We start from the raw sequence: 26,115 nt of genomic DNA, 5'->3' as shown, positions 1-26,115 counted from the left end.
TACCAGCCCCCACAGAGCCTCTCCTTCCTCAGCTTTATGCTCAAGGTTCTGACCCACTAGGACAGCAGTTCTCAACCTGTGGGTCGAGACCCCTTTGGCGGTCGAACGACCCTTTCACAGGGGTCACCTAAGACCATCCTGCATATCAGCTATTTACATTACGATTCATAACAGAGCAAAATTACAGTTATGAAGTAGCAACGAAAATAATTTTATGGTTGGGGTCACAACATGAGGAACTGTATTTAAAGGGCCAGAAGGTTGAGAACCACTGCTCTAGGACATGCCCACTCTACCCTGAGGCCTTCTGCCACTCCCCTTCACTGAGGTTCCCCCAGAAGCTTCCCGCATCCCATGTCCCTCTGGCATGACTGCCTCCCCCACAGTCTGCTCATTCAAACAGTTCCTCACTTGCTCCCAGCTCTCCGCAGGCAGGCTTGCCGGCCATCCCTGCCTCTGCTCTCTCACCTGCCAGGTCCCTTGCCTGTTTCTTTATTGATCCTAGCGGGGAAACCCCTCTCTAAGACAGAGTTTTCACTGTTCCCGGGGGAATCATTACATATTTCCCAAAGGAGACTTCTATAATTTGACCTTCCCCCAACAGCTGCCTCTGTAATCGGTAGCAGGGCTTTTCAAAGAGTAGTCCCAGACGCCCTGAACCAAGATCTTGGGTCTGGGCCAGAAATTCTCAGTGCATCGTAGGTCGTTTCTAACAAGCTACCAAGGAGAGTTTGTTGCCCTGTAAGTTTAAGAACCACTGCAGTCCTCCATCACGAGGGAATATCTCTGTAAGTCCCTCCGGAGCAACCACGCTTCCTCCTTCTCTTACAGAAGGCCACCATGCCCCACGGGCAGCATCGAGGGCAGAGAAAGTCTACAGTCCGGGCCTCTCAGAGGCCAGACCCCTCCCAATTTCTGAGAATGGCAGGATTTTAGAAAGTGAAGAAATGTCAACAGGATTACAAGAATTGTGATATACCCTAATGTTTACACTCAATATGTATATATAGTGCAATATAATTGTGCTAGTCATAGTTTTACAAAATATAAAATTGATAGTACTCAACAGCTAATATGATCTGGTCATAGAACACAAGTTTAAAGTCTTGTGTGCTGTCCTTCTTCCCCTCCCTGCTCGCCAATTATATCAGTGTGTGTCAGTGGCTGTGTGTTTAACCTCATTCGGAAATAACATCCAAAGTCCACACCTGAGGCTGTTCTCAAATGTGAGGTCTTGGCAATGTGGCCCTCCCGAGACCCACTGTGACTGGCCCTATACATCATCACTTCCAAAGTGGACCCCCTTCCTGGGATATATTCCTAGATTTGTTGTATATGAAAAAAATAAAGATCACTCTCCCCATGTCCCCAAACCACCCCCCTCCCAAGCATACACTTTTGTTTGAGGCAAACCCTGCAGATGTTACTGACCTGGGAGAGAAAACCGCCAGATCAGTGTGTACTTGTCATTCTCCATGGTGGACACCTCTTTGACCTTCCCGTTCTCTTCCCCACCCCAACCCTGTCTTGATTAAACTCCCAGCCAGGTCTCCACTGTATTACAGGAAATTAAAGAAAGATGGGATTGGTGCTTGGGCCAGGGGAACCCTACTGGTGGCCGTGGTAACAACTAATGAGAGATTTCCAAAGAGGAGGTGAATGGTAAGGTCACATGACCCCTCACAATGCCCAGTGACCCCTGGAGGGCTAGGATTTGGTTTCAGGAAGGGAACGGGTGGGGTTTGTTCTAGTTACGTAAATGAACATTTTTCTTCATGCTCACCTTATTTTAATCAAGAAAATCTGAAAATTTGCAATCAGTGACACTCAATAGAGAAAAGGAGTTGTATAAGGAAGGGAGCTTAACCTCTTCCTTTGGGTCTCATTCCCACTTCACCCTGAAAAATCCAGGATTGAAATTTACAATATCTAACCAACACTTACAGTTGGGGTTGTTCTGCTCATACATTTTCTCCCCCAAAATATATATATATTTGATCTCAGAGAGGAAGGAAGAGAGAGAGAGAGAGAGAGAGAGAGAGAGAGAGAGAGAGAGAGAGAGAGAGAGAGAGAAACATCAATGATGAGAGAGAATCATGGATTGGCTGCCTCCTGCACGCCCCATACTGGAGATAGAGCCCTGACCAGGAATCAAACCGTGACCTCCACGTCAATGCTCAACCACTGAGCCATGCAGGCCTGGCTAAAAGCACTTTCCACACCTGAAGGTGTTCTGCTTTCCTATCATTGTACCCAAGTAAAGCAATATCTCCTTGGCAACTTGTGCCCAGGATAAGAAAAGCTGCCTGTCTGAGAGGGCAGGGGTCTGCAAACTCACTTTCTCCTCTCCCAGCACAGACGTTCCAGTGCTACATTCGATCATAACCATGTGGATTTATTTAGCTACAATGTTATCATCCCCATTAAGCCACAGTAAGAGACAATTCTCTGCTTTTATTTATAACCTGAAGGGATTATTTTTGAGTTAAGGCTTTAAGAATTCAGATCTATCAGGAAAGAACAGCTTGTGTAATGAACTTCCTGTTTTCATCATATTTGGACACCGAGCCTCCTAGTTGCCTGTTATTATTACCCAGTTAATATGAACTGCCTGAGGTTTATTTTTAGCTGCACTGACTCTTATTGTAAGGACTGCATAACTGCTTTCAAAATGGGAAAACGTAATTATGGGATCTAACACGAAGTTGGGGATATTCTTAGGTCCTTTCACAAGGCAATGGCTTCAAAAAAATGAAAATAGACCCTTTTAAATGGCTAAAGAAAACACAGTTATTTGATCCAAAATAGCCCATTGATCCTTTTACAAACGAAACACTTATTTCACAGAATAAAGTCTCATTTTTGTTTAAGTGACCTAAACCTATGACTTTATTTCTAAGTTCAGAGTAGGGGGAGTAGAGGGAGGGAAAGAATTGGTAGAGAACAGAGGCAGGAAGGGTGTCAGCATCATTTACCAAAAGAGCGAACGAGTAAAGCTAAGCTGAAAATACCAAAACCCCTAACCGCTGAGGGCTGAGGATTGTGGGTCTCAGTGCTTCATGACCCCCACTGTGAGCACCAAACGCCTCATGCATGGGTGTGAAGGGAGCCAGCGTTCAGTGGGCTACACGGGACCGCCCCTTCACGTTTGGTGGCCTGGAGGTAGTCACACACACAGGCCACTGCCTCACTGCCCGCATCGTCCATGCCCCCAGATCTTTGCCCACGCCATTACTCATTCGTTCAACAGAAATGTATTGAGCATAAAAGTATAGTAGATCCAGGAATAAACTGATAATTACAACATCGTCTTCACTCCAAGAGTGACCAATGCATTGGTAAAGAGAAGTTCAGGGGATTCTGCCAGCACAAAAAAGAGGATACCTAACCCAGCCTGGACGAAAGGGGGAAAGTGTCCTGAAGGAGGTGACATCCTGAACTGAGTCCTGAGGAACAGGTTGGGCTTATTCTGCAAAAAATGGTGCCATCGGCCTAGGGAAAAGCTGAGGCAGAGATCAGATGTGGAAAAGACTGGGGCAAGGTCAGGCAGCCTGACTGAAGTGGAGAGTCAAGGGCACATAAGCAGAATGAAGGCTGCAATGTTAGGTGGAGGCCCTGCAAACCATAATAAAGACTTTTAGCTTTATCCTAAGAATGATGGGAACAAGTTACTGTCAGTTTCGAAGAGTGGTAATATTTAATAAACATCACTGTGGTTCCAGCAATGTATACATGGATAAGCAGAATGCAGTATATCCGTTCAATGAAGATTATTCAGCCTTATAAAGGACAGAAATGCTGACACGTGCTACAACATGCATGAACCTTGAGGACATGATGCGTATGTGAGATAAGCGTCACAGCCAGTATAATAGCAACTTCATTCTTTTCATTCCTTGAAGCACTTGCTCTGACCAAACACTAATCTTTCTTTCCTGACTCCTATCCAACAGTCAGCAATCCCAGTGGCTCTACCTTTAAATTAGATCCAGAATCTGACCACTTCTCTCCATGGCAAGCCAAGTCTAAATGACCATCAGACAATCTCCTCACTAGGTTTCCTGCACCCACTTTTCCCACATCTCTTCTCTACAGCGTCCTCTCCACAAAGCAACCATATGATGCTTTTAAAACATGTCAGATCATGTTACTGCTCTGCTTGAAATGCTTCAATTTTCCCTAGTCTCATTTTTAAAAGCCCTTTAAACGGCCTATATAACCAGGCTCCCTACTACCTCTCTGGCCTCCCACCACTCTGCCCCCACACTCCGTTCCTGCCCCATAGGCCTCCTTGCTTTCCTCAAACACACCGAGCACACTCCTGCTTTGGGGTTTTTGCACAACACGTTCTCCCTGCATGGAAACTCTTCTCAGAGAGACTCATGTAGCTCTCTCCTTCCGATCTCTGCTCACATGCCACCTGGTCACACTGTTTAAAATAGCAAATTCCACCCCCATATCCAGTGCACCCTATCTCTCCCTTATCCACTTGACTTTTCTCCATAGCACTTAACACCAACTGTCATGCCATGTATATTTATTTGTTTATTGTTGATTGCCTTCCTGCCACACACACACACACACACACACACACACAGGTTAGAATATAAATTCTGTAAAGGCAGGCAGTTCTGTCTGTTCTGTTCACTGATGAATCCTCGGCACCTAAAATGGTCCCTGGAACATGTTAGAGTCACATGATGAATGATGGAAAGAATGAATGAGCAAATGAATGAATATGTTTCCAACTAGATACACTGGTGTGAAATCTACAAAAGCAATGCTACTCAATTTCCTATACTTTTTCCTAATAAGACACCATCGTTTTATCTACCAGTTTTAACACATTTCTTCTTAGGATTTAGGCAAAGGTATTGGCTTAATTTAATGATGAACCTTATGTCATAATTTCCTTAAATAATAGAGCTGTAAATGCTATAATAACATGGATCTCTTGGAGGCTTAAAAAAATCTATGAAGAACATGCTCATCTAATTTTGATTTTTTATGAATAGTTATAACAATGAGTAATTAATTTTTATATTTATAGAAAATGAAATGCATTTCTTCCTTTATGAAAATCTAGCACTTCAGGAACAACTAATTCTTGGAGAAAAAAAATTCTCATGGGATCATTAAAATTGGAAGCATGGTACTTACCTAAGCCATAACAGGCACAGCAACTAAATGGGCACCAAATGGTATCCTCCTTGTTGTGCCCAAATCCGCCGAGTTCATCACCTCCCCTAATCTGTATGGAACGCCCAGTGGATGAGTACGAGAGATACACCATAAGTTTCCTGGCACCTAAGGCACAAAGAGAAACACCCAGTTTCTAACCTGTGTTACGAGCAAAGAAAAGCTGATGTCCTAAATCCAGAGGGAATTTATCATGTATATTTTTAATAACAGATTTTAGGTAACATAAGGCACAACATCCTCAGCAAAGGTATTTGCCAAAAAAATTCAAAAACATTGTTCCCATGGACTACTCTGATATTGAATCTCATAAAGGCTCAAAGCATAATATTAGACATTTAACGCAGTGGAAGCATTTCCGTCAGGAGCAGAGGTAATCCAGCCCAGCTATGTTGCTCCCTGAGACTACGGCAAAACGCAGGAGCAGAGATGAGAGCTCCTAGAAGAGGAAGGGAGAGGTCGCCCCTCCATTAAACTGTGTCTCCCCAATATGATGTCTTGGGTGAGCCTTAGGTAGTGTGCAGTTATAAGTCACTTCAGGATTGAATTCCCTGACAAGTGCCTGAAGTGCCAATAGTCTATGATGTTGATTATCCATATGCTTTAAACACCAGATGTGCAGGAAGTGAGCTGACATTCTGTTGTCAGCTTCTTAAGAACCTGACTTGTATTCTTGCCATTTCATTTCTGCACAAAGATGAGCTGCAGGGGTGCCTGCAGGTGACATCAGTATTTTCCTCAAAATGGAGTTGGAACCCACTCACACACTTAGATGAACACTTTTAAGGACCCTGTACTGTAGATAAGGATTGGGTCCAAGACCTTTCTTAGGGCAGGTGTAACCAATCAACCTTTTCAACTATTTTTTTTAAAATAAGATAAAAACAACAAAACCAAACACCCTCCTTATGGCCCCAGTTGCACTAAAACCTGGTATGCCTGCCAGACGGCCTTGGCTGGGGGAAAATGCTCCTATGGACCAGAAAGAGTTGACTCCTTGGTTAAGGTTACCTGATGTTATCAACCTAATAATGTTGGAGACCCTCTGCCCAAAGCAGCAGTTTAGCTCTGATAGAGTTGACGCTAAGCTGCTCTTTCTAACAATAATTAGTCAGCAGGTTCGGCTGTTTTTTTTATAGTATTGTTTATTATAAAACATTACAAAACATTGACAACACTCAAAATAAAAGAAGGAAAAAGCCACCCAAAATTCTGCCATCCTACAAACCAAACTGTTTATATTTTTTTTCATGCTCCCTTTCAGTCCCTGTCCATATGCAGATGGAATTTTTACAGTTGTAATCACAGCACAGATACAGTTTTGTAGTCAGGTTTGTCTCCATCCGAATGTTCAATGCATTTTTCCAGTTTTCTCCATTATCCTCATTTTTACTACTAGGAACATTTCACCCTGCCATTCTTAGCAACCTCCCATGGGGCTCCAAGGGGCTGTGGTGATAATATTGGAGCAGTATTTATCAAAACAATTCTTTTAATTAGAATGGTTTGACCCTGGGAAACTTTAACTTTTAATTCTATGTCCTATATTATTAGAATTTTTATAAGTATGAATTCATGTATTAATTGATTTTTTAAAAATGAAGAGTGGGTTATACTCACTATGTGGTCCTTTCAAAGAAATTAACTCATTCATAATCCAATCAGTGTCCTGGCACTTAACCAATCAGATTCCTAGTTCCTCCTCTTCGGAGGAGACAAAGAAGGGCAAGGAGAGATTCTTTTCCTCTCTTCCTGCGTTAGGCAAAGAAGAAGAAAGGCTTTCCAGAAACAAAAAAAAAAAAAAAAAAACAACAAAAAAAAACAAAAAAGAACACAACAAAAGCAAAGGAGTAGAGTGGTTCTACGTAGCCTGGTGTGTGTGAAGAGTTTGTGATTCACCACCCAACTTCTACTTCCAACCAGGGGCAATTTTGCCCACCAGGGGACATTTAGCAATGTCTGGAGTTACTCTTGGTTGTCAACTAAGAGGAGGGAATACCACTGCATCTAGTGGGTAGAGGTGAGGGATGCTGCTAAACATCTTACAATGGCACAGGACAGCCGCCCTGCCCCTAACAAAAAATGATCCAGCCCCAAATGTCAGTAGTGCCCCAGATGAAAGACCTGTTGCAGCACAAAGGGTTAGGCAGTGAGCAGCAGGTAGAAAATAAACCTGAGAGGTTCATTGAAGCCAAATCACAGAAGGCTTAGATTTTATGCCAGGAGCTTAGTTGTTTTTTTGTTTGTTTTACTGGGGATGATGGAGAGCCATTAAAAGGAAATTAACTGATCAAATTTGTATTTTAAATATAATACTCTGAAGGATAAATCAGAGGATGTCATTACTGGTGACAAGAAAAAGCCCTTAGGATGCTATTCTAAAAGCTCAGAGAGTAGGGTGAGGCCTGGAGCCTGTATAGTGCCAGAAGGGATCAAAGGAGAGAATAGGATCAACACACATTCAGGATGTAAAAGTCAGCAAGTGTTGGAAATTGAATAGATATGGGGAGGGCAGGGAGGATATGGGGAGGGCAGGAGGTTACCAGGATAACTTCCAGGTTTCTCCTTCAGATTATTGGACCAATGATAGTTAGATACAGGAAGAGAAGATTACAGGGGGAAAATAAATGTATCCAGACAAAAGTTTCACAACAGTCTCAGTTACTTTTTGGAGGAGATAAAATAAATAACAGAATCCACTCATTCAACAAATATTTTAATAGTCATTATCTGTAAAAAAAAAAATAGCTTATATCTAGAACTGGCTAGCAATTAGACTGAGATTTTTTTAAAGAAGAAATGTGATGTTATTTTGAAGATGTCTCTGACAGCCTTAATGCAAGGTTCTGCAATTCCAGGAGATGGAAGGTTTCCCTTTTTGAATGTAGAGTCAACTACGCCTAGTGTTCATGTTGAGCGAACCATACCTGTGGTGTTAATTAAGGTTGACAAGGACTTCAGTCAACTACTCAAGCAAGATCAAAATAATTCTGGCAGCAGATATTTTCTTTTTTCTTTTTTTAGTATATTTTTATTGATTCCAGAGAGGAAAGAAGAGGGAGAGAGAGATAGAAACATCAATGATGAGAGAGAATCATTGATCAGTTGCCTCCTGCATGTCCCACACACCCACAACCTGGGAATGTGCCCTGACTGGGAATCGAACTGTGACCTCCTGGTTCATAGGTCCACACTCAACCACTGAGCCATGCCTGACAGACTTGGCAGCAGAGATTTTCTTCTGGAGCCCTTTTCAGCCTCAAAAAACTAGATTTTATTTATTTTTATTTTTTTAGAGTTGATGAAAATAATGGATTCCGGCTATTGAGAATACTGGAGACAACAAAATAGAGGCAGCATGGAAATTTAAATGTTTGGGTAGTAGTCAATTCATGCACGTGATTTTAATTTCCTCATACTGAAGTGACACCAAGAAGATGAAGACCCCAAATCTGCATTGTCAGTGCCCCTGCTGGTGAGCCCAAAATATTCCTGCACATTTTATGTAATTTAATTTTTGGAAAGGAGAAGTCATTTTTAAAAGACTTATGTCTTAATGAGTCTCTGGATGACCTGATCTCAGTTATATTTAAGATAATATCTTGATAATATGGCCTGGAATTTCTTTCTGATCTCTTTTATGAAGCAAGAGATGAAAGTACTTGTTCTTGCATAGTCCAGCAACATAGTAGTATAACCATGACTTGTTAATATTATAAATAATTATTCATGAAGACTTCCAGAATAAAATATGTGCCATAAATCCTTTGTTATCATAAATGTATTTGTTCACTTCAGTTTAACCTTATCCCTAAAATCTCACTGATTTGAGTATGTGTAGGAACAGATGCAAGGACCGTTTTTGAAAGCTCAAATTAAGTTTAATAGGAAAACATTTACTTTCCACTAGTCTGAAATATCCAACTCAGGTTGAAATAAGCTCTGAAGAGCTAATTCTTCAATCATCAATAATGCTGCCCTTGGTTGGAAACATAAGTGAAAGTCCACAGATTTATCCCACAGCCTGCTATTTACCGTTATTGGACTATGATTATAAATAAGTTTGACCAGATATTTTCCTCTTTGATTCAGACAGTTATTCCTGGAGAAGTGCCTTAAAAGGAAGAATCTGACAATTGCAGGTTTCTGATGGATGTAGCTCTGGTGGAACCGCTGCCAAACCTGGCATTCAAGTCCCCTGAAATTATGTCAGCTAATGAATACTTAGAAAACATAAAGTTCAGAAGGCTGTCAAATTACTGTACAGTTTGAAGTAATCGGTACATGCACTGTAGGAAAAACATATATGTTAAAACCTAGATCAGGGACTGGATTAGTTCATAAATTCCACCATCTACAAAGTTAATTTTTTCAGTAAGTGCCACCTATGTGCTGGACACCACGGGAGTTTTCACAACAAGGTTTCTCCATTCATCCATAAAACAGTCCTTTGAAGCAGTCGTTGTCGTCTCCCATCCTATCTAATAATAGACAAAGATTGAAATTAACCGTATCTTCGCTAGCCTCCCATTGGCTAATCAGCGAGATATGCAAATTAACCACCAACAAAGATGGCGGTTAATTTGCATACATAGGCATGAAGCGGCAGAGCGAAGACTTGAAGGCGCCTCCAGCCTCCGGAGCCGGAGCCGCGAGAGGCTTGAAGGCGCCTCCGGCAGGAGCGAAGGCCTGGGTCCCGGGTGCCAGAGGAAAACCGGTGCCGGCAGCCAGGGGAAGGGAAGGCCTATTGCACGAATCTTTTCATGCAACAGGCCTCTAGTCTAGAGATAAAGAGCTACAGCCCAAAGTCATCTTTCTGATCATTGCTGGAGCCAGGATTTAATCCAGGTCTTCTAATAAATCTCCCCTTTTGGCATTATACTCTTCTACTTTCTAAAACTCCAATTTCAAGAACTTGAGGTCAACATGAGCACAGAGCAAGATGGCAGCCACCTATGAGCCAAGAAGAAAGACCTCACAGGAAACCCATGATGCTTGCGTCCTGATCTCAGACCTCCAGCCTCCACAACAGTGAGAAAATAAATGTCTGTTATTTAAGCGGTCCTATCTAATGCAGTTTGTTACAGAAGCTTGAGCTGAATAATAATATGAGTGTTGAGTTTCAGTCTTGAAGGAGGAATAAGTTCTAGAAATCTGCTGTACAATAGTATGCATGTAGTTAACAATATTTTACGGTATACTTAAATTTTGGGGGGGGAAAAAAACTCGAGGTCAGCATGTCAATCCGAGTTCATAGCTTTCCATCCCAATTTAGCTCCTTCTATGAAAATTCACCATTCCTTTGTCTCCTTCCCACCCCCATGACAATCAATGGTCAATTCCTCCTATTCTGAGGGCTCCTGTCCTGCCTTCAAAACCCTTGTTATTATTCCGAGTGGCGGCTGTAAACTAGCATCACAGGCCCCACCCAGACCTACTAAACCAGAACCTGCACTTTACAAGATCTCCAGCAGATTCCTGTGCACATTGAAGTTTAAAAAGAACATCTGCAGCCCAAGTGACAGGTCCTCTCCATCACTGCTACCATCGTTATTCATCAGGCTCTGAGTCTCTGGTCCCAAGTGTTTACCAGTCTCCTAATTAGTCTTCCCCATTTTTCGTCTCTCCCCAATCCTTCATCACCCAATTCCTATTCATAAAACACCAATACATTGACTTTTCTAAAGAAAAGAATGAGGCCCTCTCCCCTACCCCCTGACTCAAAACTTTCAGTTGCTCCTCAGGACCTATGAAAAATAATAAGTACATAGTCTGTGCCACATATTTTATAAACTCTTTCCTGAACTAACTTGTATACTCCTTACACCAACTTTATGACATTGGCACTAGTATTATCTCATTTTAGAGACGAGAACTCTGAGACTGAACAAGGTTAAATAAATTGGCCCAGGTCATGTAGCTAGTCAATGGCAAAACCAGGATGAAGGCTCCAGCTAGCTCCTCACCTGGCCTCCAATGTTCTCCAGATTTACATGAAAAAGGAAGAGAGGGCTTTTGTCCATGCACCTTCTTTTTGCAGAAATTTTCCTAGGAATTTCCACTCTATTATGCCATTTAAAACTCACAAAACCCTGCAGCAAGGTTATGATGTCATTATTCCCATTTTTACAGATGAAACTAGGAATTAGAGAAAGTTGAACCAAAGTTCAGTTAACTCCAAGCCAACATACTTTCCTCCTATACCTGATTAGGGCTACTACTCTTTCCACTTAGAGAGTGTTCCCTGCCTCTCTAAATGCCCTAAATTCACTATCTTTTAAAGCCAGTATGGATTCTAAGCACAGATTGTTCCCTTTTCTTCCAATTCGGAAGTGCTCTTTTCCTCCTCAGAAATCTTAATAGCTCTTTACCTCCAATTTTCCTTTGGCACTACTTTGTATTTTCTTTTACGGTTATTTTTGCATAAGTGTGCATATGCATGAACATTTTCAGAATACTGGACTCTACCTCCTTTCAGTAACTGTGATTATTTTTCCTAAAATTTTAGAAGATTAATCTAAGGAGACAAATGAAATTACAGCCATAATGTTAAGAAAATGTAATATGAATTCATGAACAGGGAAAAAATGCATGTGTGATCATTGAGGACTGAGACAAAAATTATTACCCTGAATAAAGACAGAATTTGAGAAACAGAAAGTTGCCATTTACTCTTTAATTTCTTCCCATAAAAATCAAACAAGATGCTTTCTGGATTTTCAACCAGTTCATCCGTTATTTTCTGGCACTTTCTTACATCTTTCATTCTATTTTATTTTTCCTATCAACTATTATTTGTTACAAACAATTATTTCAGCTACATCCATTCTGATAATAGTTCCAAAATTACCTCAATATAATTCCAACCTTTTCTTACTACATGGCCACAAATAGCTCCCATTAAATTAAATGGAATATGAAGGGAAAGGAAGAGAAGACTTGGCTTAAATATCCTTTTAAGGACTCCTACTGTGATAGTTCCTGTAACACTAATAACCCATTGACAAGTAAGTTTAAAGATTTACCAGCCCATTATTTTTGCAAGGCATATGTCACATGCTATTTGTAAGCCAAAAAATAAAATTTACATTTTTACCATTATTATTTATTACTATTTTACTCATCACAGTAAAGGGCTTTATGGTCTACAACTAAAGGCAATTTTATAACTCAGTAAGTATTGACAGCAATAAGAAAACATTAATTTCCTCATCCACTGATACTAACTCCAAAATCTAAATAAAGGCCAGTGGTAATTATTCCAGTTTGTTTTTTTAATGTGTGTCTAAAAGCAGAGATTTGAAGTGTATTTCCAAAGTGCCTTAAGATCCACTTTAAGAAGGGGATGGATGTAGTATGCAGCTTTTGACCTACATCCTTTCTAGTAGAGCATCTCACACTGGTTTCTATGGAACACCCTGTAAGACAAACTGTGAGGTATTTATTTTAAGTTGAAGGAATCCCCAAAAACAAGCTTCACACATGTGACATTTTTTTTCTATCCTGTTCAAAAGAGATTTTGGAATGAAGTGGAAGTCCCATCCTAGATAATAAAAGGCTAATATGCAAATTGTCCCCTCAGGATTTTGACCAACCGGGAGTTCAACCACGTACTATGCCATGTGCTGACCACCAGGGGGTGGCGCGGAACAAAGGAAGGCCCCAGCCAGCAGCCAGCAGCTGGGGAAGGAGTGCCCCAGCCGGCAGCCAGAAGGCCCCAATTGGCCCTGATCGCCGGCCAGGCCTAGGGACCCTACCTGTGCACGATTTTCGTGCACCAGGCCTCTAGTTTATTAGACAAGGCAGGGTAAAAGTGAGTTTCCACTTGAACAGTTGTTCAAGTGGAAAATATTACAATAACTAATATATATTAATACAAGAATAAACTGTGCTTCATGTACTCTCACCTGTAAAACTACTTTTGTCCTATCCTGTACGCATAGAGCTAGAAACTCAAGCATTCCTTGTGTTTGTACCATTTAAGATAGAATACACATTCCATGAGAGGAGGCATCTTGACTCTTTTGCTCACTATAGATTTTCTAACACCTGGCACAGTGCCTACCAGATAATTTGTGCCTAATAAAATACTTGTTAGTAAACTTCCCTAATTTCACAGATGAGGAAACTGGAGGGCAAAGCAGTCAAATGACCTAACCAAAGTCACACAGTAACTTTGATGCAATCCTAGCACTGGAATCTACAATTCCTGCTTGGTATAATTTCCACTGATTTCAGCATAAGCAAATGCAGGTGTCGGGGTGGGGACAGAAATGAATGAGAACCAAAAATAAAAAGGAAGCCTGGAACCGTTTTTCAAACATCTCATCAGAAGACAAGGATAAAGTTGTACATCAATTGGGAAGGGAGTATCCCCCCCCAAAAAAAAATTTTAATTAAGAACCTGGCTGGTGTGGTTCAGTGGTTGAGCATCGACCCATGAACCAAGAGATCACTGTTTTGATTTCCTGTAGGTCAGGGCACATGCCCAGGTTGCAGGCTCAATCCCCAGTGGGGAGCGTGCAGGAGGCAGCCAATCGGTGATGTTTCTCTCTCATCGATGTTTTTATCTCTCTATCCCTCTCCCTTCCTCTCTTTCTAAAAGAAATAACTAAAAACATTTTTTAAAAGAACTAAGAACTCTTCCATGAATAAATGAACAAATAAACAAAAACCCCATCTATCTAGTTGATGGGGGGAAATTTTTTTCAGGGGCTTTAGAAAATTAGTTTTTAATAACAGAAAATTAGCCCATATAAGGGGAAAAAAAGAAGTCCACAAAACATAGCAGGTTAGCTATAAACTGAAAACTAGACCAAATATAACTTGAGAAATACTTTGAAAAGGATTCCAACGGCAATAAAATACTTTTTATAACATTTTTTTTAAAAAAGTGGGCTGAAGAATCTGAATAACAATTTAATGATCAGGGTCTAAAAGAGGTACGCTCAGGGAAAAAATCAGATAGCAAATTGGATAAGTGAATCATTTTTCTTGGTCTTCCTGGGAAGGAAATGCGAGAGGGAAGATTCATGCATAATAAGTATCTTGAAATATACAAGTTAATCCTTCTATATCAAATACTGGCAAATGCCCATGAGTGAGCAGGAAAAAAGAAAAGAGGTTTCACTCTGTGTAAAGTACATATTTATGCAATTGAGGAGAAAAAAAAAATACTCTCAAGCCTAGATCATGACACTACTCTAACCTAGAGACAAAACAGAAATTCCATGAAGGACATTGCCTCGACATGAGGCTGCAGCCAAAAATTCCATTGAAAATGCTGCTAAACAGCACCAAGTAGAGAAAAACAAGCAAAAAACATTGCCTACCTTTATTTAAAACTGTGGTTTATCCACACTGGAAGAAAACATACATTTCTGACTACTCATGTTAAGAATAATGTAAAAGAGGTACTAAAAAAAAAAAAAGAGGGACTAATGGTCAAGGAGATTATGGAACTAATATAAACTATCAAGGCAAAGTTTATGATCTTGAAAGTTGTACTTAACCTGGGAATTACCGTACACTATCCCGCTGAACGGGCTATTCCATTACGTGAATGTGACTACCATTTTGCTAAGTGCTGACTCATGTACCAAGCATTGTGCTCATCACTTAATATCCATTATCTCATCTAAACTTCATAATAAGGATGTAGGCATTAGTGTTGTCACTTTACAAATAAATGGACTGAGGTTTAGACAGTTTAAGAAACTTGTCCTATTTAACACACCAAATGAGAGCCTGAATATGAATCAACGCTGGTCAAACTTTTGCATCAAGATTTTTAACACTGTTTTCCCCACCCTATGCTTACCCATTCATTGGACTGTTTTTTTGTTTTGGTTTTTTTGTGTGCTTTGTGTGTGGCTGACTTCAGTCTCACCACGATACAGCAAATAAATAGCTATAATTCTAAATACGTGCATGACAGACCATGTCTCACTTGACTTTTATCCTCAGAGCCTAACCATCACCTAGAACAAGGTAAAATGTTCAGTAGGTGTTTGCCAAATAAAGCGAGTTGAATAAATATAATGCATATTAAGTAATACAGCAAATTTCTGACAAAAATATTGTTGATTATGTCTGGAAGCAAAGTCTATACTTTAAAAATTGAGATTTAAACAACTGCAATAGACAAAGGTTAGACATTTCTACAAACAATACATTTGCTCTGACATAAAGAAATGGCCATTGTAGCAGTAGGAACAGAACTGGATCAGTGGATCACAGAAAATCCATGCCTTAGGCAGTTTCCGGTTGGAAACAATAAGACCAACCCTGGTTAATCACTGAGAAAAAGGAATTCATTGAAAGAGCTAGGCTTTAAATATAAGCAGAAACCAAGAAAATATAGGTAACCAAAGCCACTGCCAAGGCCACGTAACAGGAACAGCTGGGTTGACGCTAAGCCATCACTGAACTTTGGATGGTACAGCTGGACTGCCCCCACCTGCCCCTTAGAAAACTCTGCTACAACTACTGACACAACCACCACTGGATGCTGGATACCACAGCCACCACCACCACAAGAATTCTACACTGTCCCTGCTTCTTTAGGTAACTCAGCTCAGATTCAAATTCGTGGGCTGCAAATTCAAGCTGCAAGGGGGGAAAATAAAACCTGGCTCTTTTGGCCTCCGCCATGGAGTGAGCCCTGCTTGTCTCCACATCTTACACTAGATTCCAAAAGCATAGAAAGTGAATTTTAATACAAGGTAACCACAACAAATATATTTATACTAGAGGCCCGATGCATGAAATTCATGCAAGGGGTTCGGCCCTTGCAGCCCCAGCTGCCTCGGCCATCGCAGCACCGGCTTCCGGACAGTCATCCTGCTGTTTGGTCTAATTAGCATATTAGCTCTTTATTATATAGGACTATAGGCCCAGTGCACGACATTCATGCACTGGGGGTGAGGGGGTGTCCCTCAGCCCAGCCTGCACCCTCTCACAGTCTGGGATCCCTCAGGGGATGTCCACCTGCCGGCTTAGGCCCACTCCCCGCCCCTTGCTCCCGCCACCGCTGCTGCGCTCGCCAGCCATGAGCCCGGCTTCTGGTGAGTGGCACTCCCCCTGTGGGATCGCAATGACCACCATGGGGCAGCTCCTGCATTAAGCGTATGCCTTCTGGTTGTCAGTGTGTGTCATAGAGACCAGTCGTTCTGCCATTCGGTTCATTTGCATATTAGCCTTTTATTAATTAGGATATGTATTTACTACAAAATTACAATCTGAGAATAGGACCTAGAACTGGATTAGGACCGGCCTTCTAGCTAGCGGGGTCTCCAAAACCTAGCAAGGGGGGATAACACTTCAAAAGTATAGCAAGTGGGCTGCATCCTTGGGAAATGGAGCATGAGCTGTATGGGCACTGCAAGGCATGTTCCCATAGGGTCCCATGAAAACACACTCCCTATGCCACAGATTGGCAATCATGGCTTCCTCCTTTCCCAAGTCCCTGAAGTTATGGCATACCTATGGCCATCATTTCTTACCACACCTGTTCAGACATTTGTTGATTACTTCCTCCTAGGCCAGTGATGGCGAACCTATGACACGCGTGTCAGAGGTGACACGCGAACTCATTTTTTTGGTTGATTTTTCTTTGTTAAATGGCATTTAAATATATAAAATAAATATCAAAAATATAAGTCTTTGTTTTACTATGGTTGCAAATATCAAAAAATTTCTATATGTGACACGGCACCAGAGTTAAGTTAGGGTTTTTCAAAATGCTGACACGCTGAGCTCAAAAGGTTCACCATCACTGTCCTCGGCTGCAGTGATGCTTCTGATGCCCTCATAGTAACGACAGCAGTGCTTGCGTTTACAAGTTCTTACTAAGTGCCCAGAGCTATGCTAAGGGCATTACAGATACTGAATCATTTTATTCTCACAATAACCTTAGGAAGTAGGTACTAAGATTACACTCATTTTAGGGATGAGGAAAATGAGCAGAGAGGTTACTTAACTTACCCAAGGACACACAGAAGCTAAGCTGCAGTGTCAAGGCAGGAACCAGGCAGTCTGGCTGCAGAACCTGTCCTCTTCACTGCCTCCCTTTTGAGAGGATTTCGGGCAAGCCCTACTGGACTGCTGGGTTTTACCATGCACTTCCTTAATAAGATCACCTGCTACAGAAAATTCGCATTGGACACTTCCAGCATCAGAGTAGCATCTCCAATACTCCCACTTGACATCTTTATTGGCCATTATGGATCAAGTCTAATTACCAAAATGAAACAATGGGAATGATATTGGAAAGAGAAAATCACAGTAGAAAGACGAAGCAAACTGGGTGCTGAGTCCCACTCCGCAGCTCTGGCTAACTGAACTTTTGATGGATCTCAATGTGTTGCACTTGCTGAGGGACCATGAGGATGGTCTGTGTCATCACTGTGCTCAGAGCTTGAATGAACGTATATACGTATGTATTTCTAATATAAAAATATTTCTGAGGATAGTCAGCACTATTTCAAATTAGCATTGTTCGGGGTATGCCTATATATTATTAATTTATAATGTGGTGCCAATATATTTATGGTTAAGCTGGCTGTTCAATGAACTGTATATAATCCATTTGTTAATATATAAGCAGTTCTCCTTTGTTCCATTTTGCTATTATTTTTTCCATTATCTTATCATGAAAAATTTCAGAGAAAAGTTGAAAGAACTCTATAGTGAACATACATACACCTACCAACTGAATTTTATAATTAGCATTTTGGTACATCTTCATCATATATAAATTCATGATTCCTTCTACCCACTCATCAATACATCTTATTTTTAAAGCATTTCAAAGTAATTTGCAACATCAGAACACTTTTCCCAAAACACTTTAATGAGTTTAATATTTATTTCCAGTTCTTTTGAGATAAACTATATGTACAGTTAAATGCAAAAATCTTATATGTAATAGTTGATGAGTTTGACAAATGTAAAGGGGTCCCTTAGGAAATTATAGACAGTAGCATTAACCGGGAAAGTTCCCTCTTGCTCTTTCCCTGTCGTTCACAGCCCACATAGCCCCAAAGGCAGGCTATGTTTTGATTTGTTCTGATTTATTTCATCATAGACTAGCTATACTTGTTCTAGAACTTCATATAAATAGAATCATAGTATGTTTACTTTTTTCATATATTTTTATTGATTTCAGAGAGAAAGGGAGAGGGAGAGAGAGATAGAAACATCAATGATGAGAGAGAATCATTGATCGGCTGCCTCCTGCACGCCTCCTACTGGGGATCAAGCCTGCAACCCAGGCCTGTGCCTTGGCCAGGAATTGAACCATGACTCCCTGGTTCATAGGTCGATGTTCAACTACTGATCCATGCTATCCAGGCTACTTACTCTTTTTTATACATCATTCACTTAGTATAGTTTTGAGGGTTTTAAGATTTTATTCATGTTATTATGTATAGAAGTAGTTTGTCATTTTTATTGCTAAGTAGTATTCATTGTTTGAAAATACTATAGTATCTTTACCCATTCTCTCATAAATGGGCCCTAGATTGTTTTCCAATTTTTATTTATTATGAAAAATGTTGTATGAACATTTAAGTGTGTTTTTGTGCGCATATTTTTCATTTTTCTTGAGTAAATACCTACGAGTAGAATTGCTGCGTCTTTAAGAAGTTGTATTCTTAACTAAACTTCCAGACTGTTTTCCAAAGTAGTTAAACCATTTTACATACCCACCAACAATGAATGAGTGTTCTGGTGATTCCATATTCTCTCCAACATTGGGTGATACCGGACCTTTTAATTTTATCCATTCTAGTGAGTATTCAGTGTTAGCTCATTGTGGTTTTAAAATACATTTCCCTAATTACTAATGGCGTTGAGCACATTTTTCATGTACTTATTATTAGCCATTTGTATATCTTCCTTTGTGAAGTATCTGTTCAAATCTTTTGCTTATTTTTATTAGGCTGCATTTATTTTTATTATGATGATTTTTTATAAGATCCAAGTTAAAAGAACTCTTTCAAGTCCATAAAACAAGATATATGAACTGGGCTGCTCTGAGTCACATTTTTAGTCATTATATTAGTATCTAGATCAGGGGTGGGCAACCTTTTTGTGAGTGCGTGCCAAAACCAGCAAAATCTCAGACTCGAAATTCTTCTGCGTGCCAAGCCTAATTTTTTGAGAACATGTTACGCCTACTTGATATCTCTTAAGGTGTACGTATGTGAAGAACCTTGAAGAAATAATAAAATTCATGCGAGCGACAAAAACACAGTATATGATGATGAAAAATACATTTATTTTTTAATGTATACATGTACACTGATAGTCCAACAGAAAACTTTATGACTCCGTTTGATATTATCAGTGGAACTTTTGCTGCTGCATCACTGATGACAGAGATTTTACATCAGGTTTATATTTCGTGACCTTCAGAGATATGCACGAGCTACTACTTTCATCCGTCAGGCTACTCCTATTACGAGACTTAACAAAATTCATCACTGAGAATAAAGATTCACAAGCGTATGTGAATGAAAACATGGAGAGTCACTCTGTTGCAAAGTTTGTTAAACAGAAAAAATTTTCTGGAATGGCATTCCAAGTCCTCAATAGTTCATTTTTGACACTATTGAAATTGCTCTTCCCCTCTCTCGTCAATCCATGTCTTTGGTCTTTAAGATAACTTGTTATGTAAAATTATTTATTTATCTAAGATGCACCTACACTGAATTTATCTGAAAAATAAAAAAGTCAATATTAAGAAAAAATTGTAAATGGAAGATTATAAGAGAGGGTTTCGTGTGCCAGCAAAAGTCACTGGCATGCCATGTTTGGCACGCGTGCCAGGGGTTGCCCACCCCTGATCTAGATTAATAAAAACTTTGCTTTCCTATCTAAAAAGCTGAAACCCAATTTTTCAACAAATTCTTTTGAAAACAAACCAACTAAAACCTCTTTCTTCTCATACTGAACCTGTATATACAGGGATATATACAGGGGGTATATACAAATGTTGGACTCCTAAGCAAATGTTAAACTCCCTGGCCTATGTACACATTTCTGTAAAACAGTATGTACCACTCCCCCCCATTCTAAATCAGTGCTTAATGTAAGGCAAGTCATTGTGCTGTACACCTTAAACTTACACAATGCTGGATGTCAATTATATCTCAATAAACTGGAAAAAATAAATCAGTGCTTATAATCTGCTGACAATCGCTTTTTTCTCTAGATTCTCTGAACTTCAGAGCTCAAACCCCAGATCTTGCTATTCCTTTCTAGATAAGATTTTGATCTTCTATCTTCTAGAGAACAATCTTGACTAACCTTAGACATGAATCAGCCTCCTGACTAATCTGGTTGTTCTTAAGTCATCTCACTTGTTCTACCTGATTTCCTAATGACGTTGCTCCCTTTGAACACTCCGTATATGCTCGGCAAAAGTGTTATCAATGCAAGTCATCTCATGGAACGAATGGTATAGAGGAAGAGATGAGAAAAGTGGACAGCGTGAAACTCGGGTTGCACGGTAACAGAAATTCAGCTTGAATTAGATTAGGCAAAAGGGAGGACCATATTGGTTTGAGTGCTACAAGAAGGACAGGACTACAGCCGGACCTCAAAGATAAGTCACTTCAATATCAGCAACTTTGGAACCATAAACCTGAGTTCCACCAGAATTTTCTGTCTCATTGCTTTTCTATGCAAATTTACTTTGTTCCTTGAAACTAGCTGCAAGCATATGATGAGGAAAATAGCTACCATTCTTCATCTCTGCTTTACCACCACAGAAGTACAGGCCATGCTTTCACTGGTCCCTGGTTCAAAAATCCAAATGGTGAGTTCTGACCACCCATCAGCCATCAACTGTGGCCAGATCACAGCCTATTTCCTGTGGCAGGTCCAGAAGAAGCTGCCTGGGAGACGGTTGAAATTGTATGTCCATCATCTGGGACAGAGGTCTGAGCTACAGTAAGACATTTTGAACCCACAAGCAGAAAGGTGGTAATTCAAGCCATGCAATTGGATGAAATGATCTAGGGGAGTGTGCAGAATAAAAAGAGGAGAACCAAGGACAGAAGCCTAGATTGTATCACTTTAGCCTGTTTTACTACAGCCTGTTTCTCAATTATAAAATTATTTCTAAAAATTAAAAATATAAGAAAAATTGAACATCAGTTGAAAATTGGCATACAACATATAAAGGAACAATTTTTTACATAAAACACATGCACACAATAGGAGGTGTGGATGATTCACTTGGAAGGGTGTAATGATATTTGACAGAGTAACCCCCTCAAAGGACCTTGAGTAGAAATATTCTGCTTTCACCTCAAGTGGGAAGTAGGTATAGGAGAAGACAGATGGTATAACCCACACAGATATTTTCTCTGAAAGCCAAGTGCTAATATAAGTACTTCTTGTACTAGTTCTTTGATAGAGTGTGTCTGGAAGTCCCTTTAGAATGGCCTCTATTTTGCCCAGGTCATGAAAGACCCATGATATGAGAGATGCAGTGAGTTGAAGGAAACGAGCAGGGTTGCAGACAACAGCAGCTATGGAACTGAATGCCGTAGAGTGTAGCAAGCTGTGGTATGAGAAGTCTATGGCATTTAAGAAAGGTGGATCCCAAAACTTCCTGTCAGCTGATATCAATGGCTTGAGTGACAGGTAGAATGTTTACATTACATAGTTATAACACTTGGGTATGGACACAAAACCAACCACCCTTTATTTTATTTTATTTTATTTTTGAGAGAGAGAGAGGGAGAGAGAGAGAGAAACAGCAATGATGAGAGAGAATCATTGATCGGCTGCCTCCTACATGCCCCCCATTGGGGATCGAGTGCACACCTGGGCATATGCCCTGACCGGGAATCAAACTGTGACCTCCTGGCTCATAGGTCAACGCTCAACCACTGAGCCATGCTGGCCAGGCCCAACCACTCTTTTACTGACATAATATGTTTCTCTGATTTGGAAAATCTCTGAAAGGAAACTGAGTCTCACTCTTGGGTTCTCAAGCACACATTTTTCAGAGTTGACCTAGAGATACTTCAGGAAGCTTGCAAAAACTATCCAAAGCAGAGACTTATATGACAGTAATCATAGAAGTATATCATGTCCCCTAAGAAGACCACGATTCCTCAGCCACGGCACTCATCTAAGATGTCGTTCCACAGGTGTTGGAAGATGGCCAAGGAGTGCAGATGCCAAACGGCCTCACAATATACAGAATGGGACAAAAGTAGGTTTATAGTTGTGAAGACATGAAACACAGAGTATATTCCTGTTTGTTATTTATCAATTACTGCATTATTTTCCATAAGAACAACTGAAAACCTACTTTTGCCCAACCCTGAATTAGTCAGACTCATCATAATATTCCTGGAAGGATGTGGTTTACTTGCCACTTTCCCAAGAACAAAGTTATAACTGTCATGGCTATCAAATTTCATAAAGATTTATGCCCCATGTTTAGGAAGATCAATGATACTGATGATAATAGCTTCCATTTATTGAGTTCCTATCATGTGCCTGGCCCTATGCTAAGACCTGTACATGCATTAGTTACTTTAATTTTCACAACAGTCCCATGGTGGATAAACAACGCTCATTAGCAACTTCTACCAGGTCACATATTTAGGAACTAGTAGTGTCAGAAGTCAAACCCAGTTCTTCTTGGTCCCCATGCTTATGGTCTTTGCTTTATGCTATTATGCCTCTTCCACTGAGAGCCAGTACGTGTTGTATATGATGAGCATGCTGAGGTCACAGTTGTCTTGCTAGAAAAGGTAAACACCATTCCTTTTTTTATTAAAGAGAACCAAGATAGCCCCACAGGAGGTGTGGAAAACTGATAAATACTTCATCATAAATGTTGTCATATTCATAAGGGACTTCAGCCTTGGGCTGAAGAGAAAGAACAGCTTTGGGTCTGTGTCAATAGAAATACCAGGTTCCAGCAATATCGTGTGCCATCCTGGTGATGAGCACAGAACATGGGGGCAAGGGAAGCTTGTCTGCCTTCCCATTTGAGAGTTCTTACCTGTACCTGGTAGAGTGTTTCAGAACTCGTGGCACAGAGGTAGCAAAGTGGATGGCACGTAGCCAGACACCAAGGAAATATTGGTGGCAAAAATTTTAAGTGAACTAAAAGGTGTCTGGAGCAGACTTCAGGGGAAGTTAAAGTAGCTTGAGTATCCAGTGAAAAATAGCCCCAGGCACTCTTGACTTACGCCTCAGACACAGTGTAAGGGGGCATATTTTTAGAATGTGGCCTCACAAATAGGGATCGCCATGGACAATGTCCAGGCTTTTGAGTCAGACAGGGAGCATGGCCTGCCATACCAAGGCTTCATCCACAGAAACGCCCAATACTTGATTATGGAAGCTGGATTCTTTGGTTAGGAATACCTCTGACATGCAGAACACCCCTTCCTAAACTGAGACCCAAGAGATAGGGAGGGTCAGAAACCAGCTGCTCCCTTGTGCGGACTTGAGTATGGATGTGGGCTGCCAGCAACAGTGGGGACACACACACACACACACACACACACACACACACACACACACACGTAGAGAGAGGTATATCACTAGCATTACCTCTGACCCAAGGACAAGTTCTACCAATTCAGAAAAATGTTAAAGGTTTCAGTACCAGTTCAGTGTGAAGGGCTCTCCCGTGGCCTCCTTGGAATTCAACCAAGAAAACTGAATCATTCCATTCCAGCTCCTGGGCAGTAGGCCAGGACTATACTGACCCCCAACTAACGCTGAAGCTCATGGACATCACGGATGGCATTCCCATCTGCTGTCACAGCGGGATAAAAGATAACCAACTACCACAATGTGCTTTGAAAACACAAAATGTCTAATAAAACTCATATTTTTCTGAAATCATTTTCTAATTAGTTTCAATAACCCAAAAAAATGGCTAGAGAATTTGCTAGGCAGGAATAATAACAATATTCTACCTGTTACTGTGACAATCCTGTCTATTCTCTCTGTGGCTACTAAAGTTATGAGTGAAAATGACACAGAAGAGCTGTGTTCATTTAATTTGGCCCCTAATGGTCACTACTGAAATTCAATAGAAAGTTATTATTTGATCTGTCCACAAATACAAATAAGAATATGTGGGCAGGGGTGGGCTAGAAGGGGTCAATGGGGGAGAAGGGGAACATATGTAATACTTTCAAAAATAAAGATTTTTTTTAAAAAAGATTATTACTTCCCTACCACCTCTAAGGAAATTTAACCTTTCTTGGAGCTCTGCTGAAAAACGAGTTCTCAGTAATTCAGTCTAATTTTTATGATGATTTACAGAAACTTAAGGGACTGTCTTGAGATCTGAGAATAAATTAAACACTTTTTTAAACATTTTAAATAATTTTCTCATTCCATTGCTAAAAATGATTACTTCTGATTATATAATAATTTCCCAGACTATTGTCCACAACTATAATTTTCACAGTAAAAACTGGCCTTTCATTATAGAACGGGCATTGTGTTTCTTTTTTTATTTTATTTTATTTCATTGATTTTAGAGAAAGAAGGGAAGGGAAAGAGAGACAGAGAGAGAGAAAGAAAGAAACATTGATTTGTTGCACCACCTGTTCATGCATTCATCGGTTGCTTTCTTGTATGTGCCCTGACTAGAGATCGAACCCACAACCTTGGCATATCAGGACTATGCTCTAACCAACTGAGCTATCGGCCAGGGCTCAACGTTTCTTTGAGATAATACGTTAGTTGGCAGTCATTTTGTATAAATCAGGCATTTAAATATTTGTATGCAAAATCAGAATTGTTTTAAAATTTTAAAAAATATGCTTACCTAGCACACACACTATAGAATATATAATCACTTACTGTGACTCACTGACTAGCTATCACATTTGTTCAACATACACTGGCACAGATCTTTTGGTTGGGTCAATTTTATCTTTTCCAGATTCAGTCATATTTCAGATTTAACCAATTCCCTAAATTAACTTTATAATCAACTGTCACTTTTCTTTTCCTGCAGAAAGAGGGTGGGGGGTTGGAACTCCAACAGACCCATGAGTAAGTAGCTTGGAATTAAACTACTTGTAAATGAGTGTGGGTGAAATTCTTTGAGTACTACTACTTGAAATAGTTTTCATTTTCTTGATTCATCTCTCAGCTTCTCATCCTTATTTGTCTCTTTATTACCGTTCAAAACCCCTCTCACTCACCTCATATTAATTCCCTGTTCCATTCCCTTTAGTGGCCTTTCAAAACTTTCTCTTCCTCTATGTTCCTGAAATCCCCAATCACAAGACTCCTACTTCTAGCCGGCTACTATTCTGAGAAAATAGAAGCTGTGTGAGGTATTTTTCTTTTTACTTCCCCTGTCTTCCCCTCTGAATCCCTCTGTGCTGTACATTGTATTCCTCCTTTCAATCTTTGGCTCCATAATGAAATGGCTCTCCTTCTGCTAATGTTATCCTCTCCATCTTTACATCTGAATCATAAACCCTCCTGTCTCCTTACTTCCTTGCTCTTTCAATTCCCTTCCTTAATTTTTTTTTAATCTCTCCTGACCAACCATCTCTTCATCTGCCTACTCAGGTAGACCCAGTTTTTAAAAAGAAACAATCAAAAATCTTTTCACCTTGACCCTTCCCTCGAGTTTCCTCCTCTTACCTCCCCTTCAACACCCAAATGATTAGAAAAGTGGTCTACATTTGCTTCCCACATTTCTTCACTTGCCCTTTACTTGATATTACTTCTAAGACCTCCTACATGTCAAACCCAACTTCATTCTCTCAAGCTCTCACACTATGGGTGACCTTGTGTCCCCGAAAACCCTTCCTTCCCTGGGACTTGTGATCCTGTACTATCCTGCTTCTCCTGACTGTCCTGGCCATGCGTCCCCATGTTCTCCCTTCTTTGGCCCTGTGA

The 26,115-nt window shown here is 40.4% G+C and overlaps 1 long non-coding RNA gene across 1 annotated transcript in view; it reads right to left on the bottom strand.

The window, feature by feature from the left end:
- The window catches only part of LOC106698436, a 101,014-nt gene that overhangs the window by 59,400 nt on the left and 15,499 nt on the right, over positions 1–26,115 (bottom strand). The window contains exon 2 of the long non-coding RNA XR_002831139.1: positions 5,161–5,307. This is a non-coding gene — a long non-coding RNA (uncharacterized LOC106698436). The remainder of the gene's footprint in view (positions 1–5,160; positions 5,308–26,115) is intronic.

This window comes from Myotis lucifugus, unplaced genomic scaffold, assembly GCF_000147115.1.
Source record: "Myotis lucifugus unplaced genomic scaffold, Myoluc2.0 scaffold_180, whole genome shotgun sequence".
Lineage (NCBI taxonomy): Eukaryota > Metazoa > Chordata > Mammalia > Chiroptera > Vespertilionidae > Myotis > Myotis lucifugus.
Note: the sequence above shows the minus strand (reverse complement) of the source record. Positions and strands in the feature narration are given on the sequence as shown.